This window comes from Lontra canadensis, unplaced genomic scaffold (assembly GCF_010015895.1).
Source record: "Lontra canadensis isolate GAN:19392208 unplaced genomic scaffold, GSC_riverotter_1.0 scaffold139, whole genome shotgun sequence".
NCBI lineage: Eukaryota > Metazoa > Chordata > Mammalia > Carnivora > Mustelidae > Lontra > Lontra canadensis.
In genome coordinates this window covers 3,161,523-3,174,257 of record NW_022631133.1, presented here as the reverse complement: position 1 = coordinate 3,174,257, position 12,735 = coordinate 3,161,523, and positions in this window count along the sequence as shown.

Genomic DNA, 12,735 nt, shown 5'->3' with positions numbered 1-12,735 from the left:
AAACTGGTACAGTTGATAAATGCTTATGAAAGGGGAGCTCTCTTTTTGTTTTTCTAAAGCCAGTACAAGATACAGTTTCTTCACAAAAGAATATGGTTTTCACTGAGGACTCAAAGAAAGATTGTATTATTTTGTGTTTTATTTATCAAATGAGAATCAAAGATTTCGGAGTAGACACAAAACAAGTGAAAGTTTAAAATTAAGAAAAATCACAGGAAAAAGGAGTTGGGGCAGTAGGAATTAATCAATTAACCAAGAACCTGGTAGTAACTCTGGACCTAATTGTGACCAAAAGGGAGAAACTGGTTATTGAAGAACTCCCATGGTAACCATGAGGAAAAGCAATGATGCCATCTCTCCATTTGTGAAAGCAAAGAATGGGATCTGGTCATCTGTGAGGCCTATCATTTAGGAAGGTTGATCTAAAAAATATGAAGACAAAAATCCCTTAATTTCTTGGCAAAAACTCTGAAATAAAAATTCAGTTAAACTCAAAAGCCCTCAAAAAGTTAATTTTAGCAGAAATTGAAAATAATCCTGAGGAGAAATATGCATTTAAAATAAGCTATGATCCCAAAAAAGCTGATGACCTTAGATTTTTAGTAAATATGGGAAAATGTTAAAGTCAAAAGCAACAATAATGAAATAACTGGAAAAAAGGTAAAAAACTGTTGGTGAGTATTTCTGTGTGGTGGTGTTGTGTGTGAGAGTTGGCTGAGTTTATCTGAATTTGAATCTATGCTTCTTAGACCCTCCTTAAAGTTGTGCTGGCAGTGGGACTCTTACTCATGCAGACAAGAGGAAAGAAATGAACAATAATGTGGGCTTTAGCAATGCAGGTTCTAGTTAATTCCATTTTATCAGAAAGCTGGGGAAGAAGTTTGGGAGAGGTTTGAGGTTTGTGCAGTGAAGATGAAGAGTTTCATCTTCACCTTGAAGTTCTGGGCAGTGAAGAGCTCATCAAAAGATGAGCTCTTTTTTGTTCCTATAATTAATTCCTGATAAATTATAATGGATAGATAAAACTAGATAAAAGAGAGTTCACTGAGCCTAGGCCTTCAGAAACATCTCAAGTGCTCTAAATCTATTCTATCTACTGCAGATACGGCAAGGATATCAGTAAACAAGTTCTTCTGTATCTCTATTGCCTCTCCCTGTCCTCCCAACTTGCATTATTATATGGGAAGGAACTTCAGGTCTAGGAAGTGATAGAGCTCATTTTCCTGACACCTTTGGATAACAAGCTTGAATTACTTGCCAATGTGGCAGCTTGCTACCTTCGTTTCTTTTCCTCTCCTTGCTGCCACAAAGTTCAAAACCACCTAGAGGGATGTGAAGAAGTAGCCAGGGTCACAGGGAGCTTATAAGTGAGATCATGGAAATACCATCAGTTATTTTTGAGAAATCTTGGCAAATAAGAGAGGTACTTGGAGGCTGCTCATTAGCAAAGTTAAATTATAAAAGTTAAGCAAAGTTAATTTTATAAACTAAGGAGAAAAAAGTAGACTTTCACAAACATGAGACCTCACTAATGGTAACTGTTCAAAGTCTAGAAAGGAATATGAAAAGTAAGGTGGATTGGAAGAATCTGGAAGAGAAAGCACAGTAATGAAAGAACAATCTGTATCTTATTCAGCCCATTTCTTTGTTTTACTAATCCGGTGAGTAAAGGAACTGTGGTAAATGGGTATCTTCAGCGAGGTTTTGATAAGGTTTCTCATTATTTTTTAGAATCATTTATCACATGGTTTCACTTACTTGTGGAGCATAAAGAATAACACGGAGGACATTGGGAGAAGAACAGGAGAAGTGAGTTGGGGGAAATCGGAGGGCAAGACAAACCGTGAGAGACTGTGGACTCTGAGAGACAAACTGAGGGTTTTGGAGGGGAGGAGGGTGGAGGGTTGGGTGAGCCTGGTGGTGGGTATTAAGGAGGGCACATATTGCATGGAGCACTGGGTGTGCTGCATAAACAATGAATTTTGGAACACTAAAAAAAAAATTATATTAAATTAAGAAAAAAGACACAAGGCAGATTAATACACCTTTGTCCAAAACCGTGTAGAAGTACATTAAGTAACTCCATTCAGTGGATTTTCATCTTTGGTGTGATATCACATTGTATGGAGATAACTCTCCATTCTCAGCCATCAGATAAAGACATTTAGACTAGGTTCATCAATTCAAGAAGGACCACGGAGGACAGTAAATACATTAGAAGATCAAGATCTGAAAATATCATTAAAATTTACACTCGTAAGTTAAATCCAGTAAGATGAACTTTACACAAGAGTACAAAAAAATGTTATCCAAAAAAAAAAAAAAATCATCACATTACTTAGATGAATAAGACATGATTTAGCATTAGCACATGGGAGTAATAGTCAAATAATTTTAGTTCAGAGTAAGAATTATACAAATTATCAGGGCTATTTTTAACTAAACATAACTTTATAAACTTTAGAGAGCAATAATGTTTAAAACACATCTCTCTTTGTTGTACCTGAAGAGACATACTTAGATGGCAACAGATGAGAAAGTGTCCAAAGGAGAACCACCGAATAATAAAGTTAAAAAATTATGGGAGACAAAAATATATTTGAATTTGGATTTTTTTATCCCAGATGAGACTCAGGAAGACATCCAATTCATTTCCAGACAGTCAGAGAACTATGACGTGGAACAAGATTTAACGTTTTTGCCACAAATGATAACTGAGATCAGTAGGTGGAAACAACAGAGTAGATTTTACATCACGTAAGGGAAATGATCCCAATAGAGAGGTCAAAAAACAAAAGTGATTCCTCAGAGAAGTAAAGTTCTCTTTCACCAAAAGTGTTCAATCACGGTCTAGGTAACAATCTGGCAAAGATGTTGTCAAAAGGATTCAATTCTGCGAAGGGAAAATGGTCAAATCTGACTCATTGTTGGAATCATCACAGGACATTAAAAAAAAGAGTGGTATAGTTTCAGAATTTCCAGAGGTGAGGGAGTTCACATTTTTAAAAAGCATCCTAGGTGACCCAGATGATGATTCAGGTTTGACAAACACTGGATGTCCCTAAGATCTTTTCCCAGTCTGAGAGTCTATGATCAAGACAATCAAATTAGTTGACTGCCATTAAAGCCTGTGGTAAAACAAAACAGAACAAAAACAATGGAACCATTAATAAGAATGACAATGGGGACATAAATGCTATCTTACAACCTGGTTTTCTTACATAAGGTTTATATAGTACACAGTATATTTTGGAAAAACTTTTTCAAGTTTGGTTAGTGATAGTTTGTCATGTTTCTGTTTCTTGCTAGATATACCCGTCCATGTGAGTATGCATATGTATTTGTGACAATGATGTGGGCTTTGAAAACAATAAAGACTTGAATAAAATGTTCAAAACCTCTACCGACAGCTTAAAATAAACCAGTTTTAAAATAAAGATTTCAAGGGGAGCCTGGGTGGCTCAGTGGTTAAGCCTCTGCCTTCCACTCAGGTCATGATCCCAGAGTCCTGGGATTGAGCCCCCGCATCAGGCTCTCTGCTTGGCGGGGAGCCTGCTTCCTCCTCTCTCTCTGCTTGCCTCTCTGCCTACTTGTGATCTCTGTTTGTCAAATAAATAGATAGAATCTTTTAAAAAAATAAAATAAAATAAAATAAAGATTTCAGGATACATATTTGTTAGGGAACATCATTGAGAAGACATGACCTCCAGGTGACCTGTGAGCTGGACCTCGGCAGTCTGAGACTCCTCACCCCCTCTCAGTCTTTGGATTATGGGTCAGCTTGGTTTTCCCACTCCCAGAGGCTGCTGCAAGGACACAGCCTTGAGAAAGTATGTGGTACTGAGAACACCTGCGCAGGATGGATAAATGACTAAACCCAGCTAAGACCTCGTTATAAACATTGGTGGGCGGGTGCAGAAGCCATTCATCTTGCTGTCACCCAAGATAAGCCTCTTACATAAGTTCCTTTTGCTTATTAAAACTGTCCCCTAGCAACCTGGGGTGGCTGGCCTCTTTCTTCAGTCCCTCCCTGCTCCCCACATGAGGAGGCTGATTTCAGATTGCACCAAGAAGCTCCTGAGAGGGTTGCAAACCAACGATACTCAAAAATGTGAACTTGGGTATCAATGTTTTGTCCGTACAGGATCTATAAAGAACTTCTCAAACTCAACACACATAAAACAGATAATCATGTCAAAAAATGGGCAGAGGATATGAACAGACACTTCTCCAATGAAGACATACAAATGGCTATCAGACACATGAAAAAATGTTCATCATCACTAGCCATCAGGGAGATTCAAATTAAAACCACATTGAGATACCACCTTACACCAGTTAGAATGACCAAAATTAGCAAGACAGGAAACAACGTGTGTTGGAGAGGATGTGGAGAAAGGGGAACCCTCTTACACTATTGGTGAGAATGCAAGTTTGGTGCAGCAACTTTGGAGAACAGTGTAGAGATTCCTCAAGAAATTAAAAATAGAGCTTCCCTATGACCCTGCAATTGCACTACTGGGTATTTACCCCAAAGATACGGATGGAGTGAAAAGAAGGGCCAACTGTGCCCCAATGTTTATAGCAGCAATGGCCACGGTTGCCAAACTGTGGAAAGAACCAAGATGCCTTTCAATGGACGAATGGATAAGGAAGATGTGGTCCATATACACTATGGAGTATTATGCCTCCATCAGAAAGGATGAATACCCAACTTTTGTAGCAACATGGATGGGACTGGAAGAGATTATGCTGAGTGAAATAAGTCAAGCAGAAAGAGTCAATTATCATATGGTTTCACTTATTTGTGGAGCATAACAAATAACATGGAGGACATGGGGAGATGGAGAGGAGAGGGAGTTGAGGGAAATTGGAAGGGGAGGTGAACCATGAGAGACCATGGACTCTGAAGAACAACCTGAGGGTTTTGAAATGGTGGGGGTGGGAGGTTGGGGGAACCAGGTGGTGGGTATTAAGGAGGGCACATATTGCATGGAGCACTGGGTGTGGTGCAAAAACAATGAATACTGTTATGCTGAAAAGAAATAAAAAAAAGAAAAAAAAAGAAAGAAATGTGAACTTGGGTTTTTAAGTCTTAGTGGTTGCTACTCCTTACATTATGTGAACATTTTTACCATAGAACAACTTTTCTATATACAAATCACTAACATTTGAAGAAAGAGGAAGGAAAGAAGCTAGAGATCTTTATTAAGTACCTACAGTATGACAGGAACTTCATAAACAATCCCATTTCATATTGAAAACAAGTCTCTATACCAGAGAACTTCCTCATTTTACAAACGAAGAAACTGAGGCCCTGTCAGACTCCAGGACTTGGTTTCAAATTCAATCGCAATATTATAGACTCCCATGAATTACATTTTATCTGTCACAGTGGGATTCCACATGTGGGTGGCCTGTTCTCATCCATTGTAGATAGTTGGTTAATTTAATCATACGTAATCGTGCTGTTAACTTTATATAAAATGTGAACTTGGACAGCTATTACATTGTTGTGTGTGAGTTTTCTTATCCTAAAATATGGATGATAATAAATATATTCATTCATATAGACTTAATTGTTGCAACCTTATGAAGTGTGTAAATTTATCATCATCTTCATTGGAGGATAAGGGAACTCACACACGAGTCAACAGCTGTCCAAATTTATCCTGCTCATGGAGCAGGGACAGACTTTGATTCTGAATATCTGACTCAAGAAATTGCTCTGAGCACCATCTGATATGCTGCTTCCCTAATGCTGAAGGTTGACATAAGTAATACAAATAAGTAAAACTATTCATGAAATGCAGTTTTTTTAAAAAAGACCACTCTGAAGAGATGATTAAGTTTAATTCAGTATATTCTATCCTCTATGTCACCCACACATACATTGCATACATAGATGTATAAGATTTTTAATGACAAGCTGGTAACACATTTGTTATTAAAAATGTGAATTTCTTGTTGATGCTACTTGATTCTTCCCAGTTCCTACCTTTGTGGACATCCTTTTTATTCTCATTCTTCTGCTTGGACATTTTTAGTCTAAATAAGTAGAAATGACAACCAAAAAGCCATGATAGAGATGAAGCTTGAGAAGAGATATTACGAGGTTATTGGGCCCCAGAACAGGACAATTTGCACTAAGCCCGATCAGGGCTGATGATATGAATGTGCTGTGAAGCCCAGATGGTCAGGATGGTCAGCGAGTACAAACTTAATCAAGACTTAAGACCACTGGATCAAGTAAGTTCTTCTGAGGCTTTATCCGTAACAGAAATCCCTGTCTCTGTTAATATTACCAGGCTAGAAGTTTGCGGCGTCATCTAAAAGTCAGTCAACTAGAACAGGCTTGCCATCTTTGCCATCTATCCTATACATACCGCTTCTAATGTCCAAATGCACATAAAATGAAGAAAAGCATCTCTACTTGCCAAAACTGAGAATCACGAGTTTACCTGAAGTGTGTTTTGTTTTGTTTCTCCTCAGTGAAGTGGGGATGCCAATGAACAAATTAAAAATGGTTGCAGCTGAAATCATTTTTGTTTTTTGGTTTTTGTTTTCCTCTGAGACTACAGAAGGGGACTGTGTTTTACTGGGCCCACTGCCATTACTTAGTGTGCAAGTGGTCTCCAGTATGGGGAAGAGGATGACACCCCCTTCCCAGCTTGCTGACAGTGAGGAGGCCTCTGCCCTCAGGCTGGCAGCAGAGCGATGGCCAGCCAAGCAGCGGGCAACAGTTGCTGCTGGGGGAGGCTTGTCCTCGAGCACTGAGCTTACCCTCAGCACAACTTCCCCCTCACTGGAATTCATCTGGTGTCTTTTTCATAGAGACTTCATGAGCCCAAAGGGACGGTTCATTCAGCAGGAGGTATAACGCGGGAGGCTTCCTGATTGATTATCTCCCTGTAAAAATGCAATAGAAGACTGGACGAGGAGTCTAGCTCTCATCTCAAAAGAAAATTTAAACAGAAACCAATACAGTGAAAAAGCCACACATATATTTGACCAAATCGGCCAAACTCACTAATGGAATGAAAAGAAGAATCCAAAGGAGTCCACAGATTATCCAGCATAAAAATTTTGAAAAGAGATTTAAACACCCACAAACTATAACTGATGGACTCAAAGAGGTAACTTTTCAGTTCGTTTTGCCAGGGACATGTAAACGTGCGTTAATAGCAAAGAAACAAAACCGCCTCCCCAAAAATAATTTTAAAAATCCCAGTGGAAGTACACAACACTGTTTATGAAGACTTATCTTCAAAAAACTGAAATGGAGTCTGAGCACTGGGTATCTATATTTCCCTGCCAGTTTACAGGAAATGCAGAGGGCAGAGGGACATGTTAAATGGTAGCAGAGAGATGAAGCAGCAAAATCCAGACTGTGGGACATACTGAACCCAGTTTTTTCATCTCATAAGTTGAAGGCGGGAGAAGTGAAATGATGAAAGATCCCTTAAAACCCAAAACCCAATCCATTTCAATGTATGATACTTATTTGAACAACCTGTAAAACAAAACAAAACAAAACAAAACAAAAATTAAGTGAATGTTGATTGGATATTTGATGGTATTGAGGAATTATTATTAGTGTTTAAGTGAATGTTGATTGGATATTTGATGGTATTGAGGAATTATTATTAGTGTTTTAGCATAATAATGGTTTTCATGGCTGTTCTGTCTTCTCTCTGACGTTGCATTTTTCATTTTACAGGTTTCCATTTAGTTTTCTGATCTTCGCTGAATCCTGTTCACACGTGTTGTTTATTTTCTCCTTTTAACACATTTATTTATTATTTTGAAAGTCCCTCTCTCATCGTTACAAGACCTGGGCCATCCTAGGTCTGGTCTTACAGATCCTCTCTTGATGATGATGACTCTTTTCTTATCGCTTCTTCATGGTATCTCATAACCTTTTTTTTTTTTTTTTTAAGATTTTCTTTGAGAGAGAGAGAGTGCACGGGCACAAGTAGGCGGTGCAGCGGAGGAAGAGGGAGAAAGAATCTGGGTAGGGAGCCTAACGCGAGGCTCCATCCCAGGACCCCAGGATCAGGACCTGAGTCCAAGGCAGAGGCCTAACCAGCTGAGCCATCCAGGCGCCCCTCTCATAGCCTTTTATTGTATACCAGGCATGGTGCATAAAATCGCAGTAAAAACGGAAATAAAAGCATTAACGGTCTTCAGTTACGCAGTCAGTGTGTGTGAAGGCTTGCTAAATCAGTCTCGCCTGTGGTTGAACTGGGTCCGTGGTTGCTGCTGCGGAGAATCAGTTCACCACGGATTTCAGATACTTGGTGGGCGGGACTTGAACTCTGTCTGGGGAGGGGTCTCAGTTCTCTTGCCCCGCCCCCAGCTCCCCGCAGAGCCTGGCTGTAGAGGGAGGGTCTCCTTCAGCTGTACCTTTCCGGTCGGGACCCTGAGCTCGGTCGGAGCTCCACCGCCTGAAGGAATTCTCTCAGCTCCGGCTCTTTCCTCAGCTTTCCGCGGGCCCACAGCGGTGCAAGGGACCCTCTCAGCCAGCGCCCCTGCTCCCATGCGCCTCGTGGGCAACCCTCACTGCGCTTCAGCTGCTTTCTCTCCGTTCTGCCCCGCGTCCGGTCGTGACGTGCTCACCCTTTGATACGGAACCAAGGCAAAGAGTTCACAGGTGAGTCTGAGTCGTCTTGGCTGGGGCTCCAGCCCAGGGATTCTAAACTATCAAACCAATCTTGCTCAGCCTTTAAAATATTCGTTCGGGGTGCCTGGGTGGCTCACTGGGTTAGGTGTCTGCCTCTTGATTTACAGTGAGGTCATGAGTTCAGGGTTGTTAGATCGAGCCCTGAGCTGCCTCAGCCCCATGGTGGGCATGGAGCCTGCTTAAGAGTGTCTCACCCTCTCCCCCATCCCCTTTCCCTCTTCCTTTAGCCCTCACCCCCTAAAAAAAAAAAAAAAAAATTCATTAAGTCATCCTCTGATTTCTTTTCACCCAATCTATGGTGAGTTTTGTTTTGTTTTGTTTTGTTTTGTTTTCCTCCCGCCGCTCTACCAAAAATGAAAGCAGGCTTGGATCTCAATGCCCCTAAAGGGACCATTTTAGATTTTAATGTCATTTCACTATTTTCTAGATTTAATTTTATTTTGTTTACTTTGCACCCTTGGAGATTATATATAATATATATAATTTTTTTAAATGGCTTTGTAGATTACCTAATTGGCTCTTCATGTTAAAAAAAAACAACAACAAACAAACAAACAAACAAAAAACAAAATGAAAGCCACACTGTCCTACAACTTTCTACATCTCCACTGCAAGTGGAAGTTCCCTGGTTGGATTTTCATTCTTTAGAGATTTATAGTGAAATAAATGTTGATGAAATGACATGATGTCTGAGAATTGCTTCAAATGGTCTAGTGAGGGAGGGTAGGTGGGATGTAGATGAAATGGATATGACCACTCTTGATACCATTGTTGACGTGGGTGTTAGGTCAATGGATATTCAATGATATTCTCTCTACTTTTGTGTATGTTTTAATAGGGTTTCCATCACAAAAAAGCTTGTTAAAATGGATACTGTAAAATGTTAATGCCTTGCTACCAGTGGGTCAGAAAATTATTTCCAAGTTTGCAGGGGTATATACAAAAAGAAAACTAGTCAATTACAGAATTCAAAATGCCAGTATAGAAAGGAAGAGGGTAAAGAGCTAATTTTTTTTCTTTGTGTTAGGGCAGATAGAAATCTCTCCGAGGGTTCTCATAAAAGAAACATTGAAAAAAGTAGTAACAAAAAGTCTATAACACCCTCCTCTCAACAGAAACAATGACGAATCTTTTTTTTTTAAATTAAATTAAATTTTTTTCAGTGTTCCAAAATTCGTTCTTAATGCACCACACCCAGTGCTCCAAGCAATATGTGCCCTCCATAATACCCACCACCAGGCTCACCCAACACACCACGCCACCCCCTCCAAAACCCTCAGTTTGTTTCTCAGAGTCCACAGTCTCTCATGGTTTGTCTCCCCCTCCGATTTCCCCCAAGTCACTTCTCCTCTCCATCTTCCAATGCCCTTTGTGTTATTCCTTATGCTCCACAAGTAAGTGAAACCATATGATAATTGACTCTTTACTTGACTTATTTCACTCAGCACAATCTCTTCCAGTCCTGAGCATGTTGATACAAAAGTTGGGTATTCTTCCTTTCTGGTGGAGGCATAATACTCCATAGTATATATGGACTATATCTTCTTAATCCATTCGTCCATGGAAGGACATCATGGTTCTTTCCATAGTTTGGCGACTGTGGCTATTGCTGCTATGAACATTGGGGTACAGGTTGCCCTTCTTTTCACTACATCTGTATCTTTGGGGTAAATACCCAGTAGTGGAATTGCAGGATCATAGGGAAGCTCTATTTTTAATTTCTTGAGGAATCTCCACACTGTTTTCCAAAGTGGCTGCACCAACTTGCGTTCCCACCAATAGTGTAAGAGCGTTCCTCTTTCTACACATCCTCTCCAACACTTGTTTCTTGTCCTGTTTTTAGGCATTCTAACTGGTGTCAGGTGGTATCTCAGTGTGGTTTTGATTTGGATCTCCCTGTTGGCTAATGACGATCAACATTTTTTCATGTGTCTGTTAACCATTTGTATGTCTTCGTTGGAGAGGTGTCTGTTCATTGTCTTCCCTCCATCTTTGGATGTTTTGTGTGTCTTGAATTTGAGGAGTTCTTTACAGATCTTGGATATCAGCCCTTTGTACTGTCATTTGCAAATATCCTCCCATTGCATGGGTGGCCTCTTTGTTTTGTTGACTGTTTCCTTTGCTGTGCAGAAGCTTTTGATATTGATGAAGTCCCAAAAGTTCATTTTTGCTTTTGTTTCCTTTGCTTTTGGAGACATATCTTGAAAGAAGTTGCTGTGGCCAATGACAAAGAGGTGACTGCCTATGATCTTCTCTAGGATTTTGATAGATTCCTGCCTCACATTGAGGTCTTTTATCCATTTTGAGTTTATCTTTGTATATAGTGAATGGTTGAGTTTCATTCTTCTACACATAGCTGTCCAATTTTCCCAGCACCGTTTATTGAAGAGATTGTCTTTTTTCCACTGTATATTTTTTCCTGTTTTGTCGAAGATTATTTGACCATAGAGTTGAGGGTGCATATCTGCGCTCTCCACTCTATTCCACTGGTCTATGTGTCTATTTTCATGCCAGTACCATGCTGTCTTCATGATCACAGCTTTGTAGTAAAGCTTGAAATCAGGCAATGTGATGCCCCGAGTTTTTTCTTTTTCAACATTTCCTTAGCAATTTGGGGTCTCTTCTGGTTCCATACAAATTTTAGGATTGTTTGTTCCAGCTCTTTGAAAAATGCCAGTGGAATTTTGATTGGAATGGCATTGAAAGTATAGATTGCTCTAGGCAGTATAGACATTTTAACAATGTTTATTCTTCCAATCCATGAGCATGGAATGCTCGTCCATCTTTTTGTGTCTTCTTCAATTTCTTTCATGAGTGTTCTGTAGTTCCTTGAGTACAGATCCTTTACCTCTTTGGTTAGGTTTATTCCCAGGTATCTTATGCTATAGTAAATGGAATCAATTCTCTAATTTCCCTTTCTATATTTTCATTGTATAATATAAGAAAGCAACTGATTTCTGTACATTGATTTTGTGTCCTGCCACATTGCTGAATTGCTGTATGAGTTTTAGTAGTTTGGGGGTGGAGTCTTTTGGGTTTTCCATATAAAGTATTATGTCACCTACGAAGAGAGAGAGTTTGACTTCTTCTTTGCCAATTTGAATACCTTTTATTTCTCTTTGTTGTCTGATTGCTGTTGCTAAGACTTCTAGTACTATGTTGAATAACATTATAGAGAGTGGACATCCTTGTTGTGTTCCTGATCTCAAAGGGAAGGCTGTCAGCTTTTCCCTAATGATGATATTTGCTGTGGGTTTTTCATAGATAGATTTTATGAAGCTAAGGAATGTTCCCTCTATCCCTGTACTTTGAATCGTTTTAATCAGGAATGGATGCTGTATCTTGTCACATCCTTTTTCTGCATCAATTGCGAGGACCATGTGGTTCTTCTCCTCTTATCTATCACATTGATTTGTGAATGTTGAAACACCCTTGCATCCCATGGGTAAATCCCACCTGGTCATGGTGGATAATCTTTTTAATATACTGTTGGATCCTCTTAGCTAGGATCTTGTTGAGAATCTTGGCATCCATATTCATCAGGGATATTGGTCTGAAATTCTCCTTTTTTTGTGGGGTCTTCACCTGGTTTGTTGAGCAGGGTAATGCTGACTTTATAAAAAGAGTCTGGAAGTCTTCCTTCTGTTTCTATTTTTTGAAACAGCTTCAGGAGGATAGGTATTATTTCTTCTTTGAATGTTTGGTAGAATTCCTCAGGGAATCCGTCAGATCCTGGGCTCTTGTTTTTTGGGAGGTTTTTTATCACTGCTTCAATCTCGTTACTAGATTTTGGTCTATTCAGGTTGTCAATTTCTTCCTGATTCAGTTTTGGAAGTTTATAGGTTTCTAGGAATGCATCCATTTTGTCTAAGTTGCTTGACTTATTGGCATATAACTGTTGATAATAATTTCTGATGATTGTTTCTATTTCCTTGGTGTTAGTCATGATCTCTCCCTTTTCATTCATAATTTTATTAATTTGGGTCCTCTCTCTTTTCTTTTGGATTAGTGTGGCCAGTGGTTTATTGATCTTATTGATTCTTTCAAAAAAC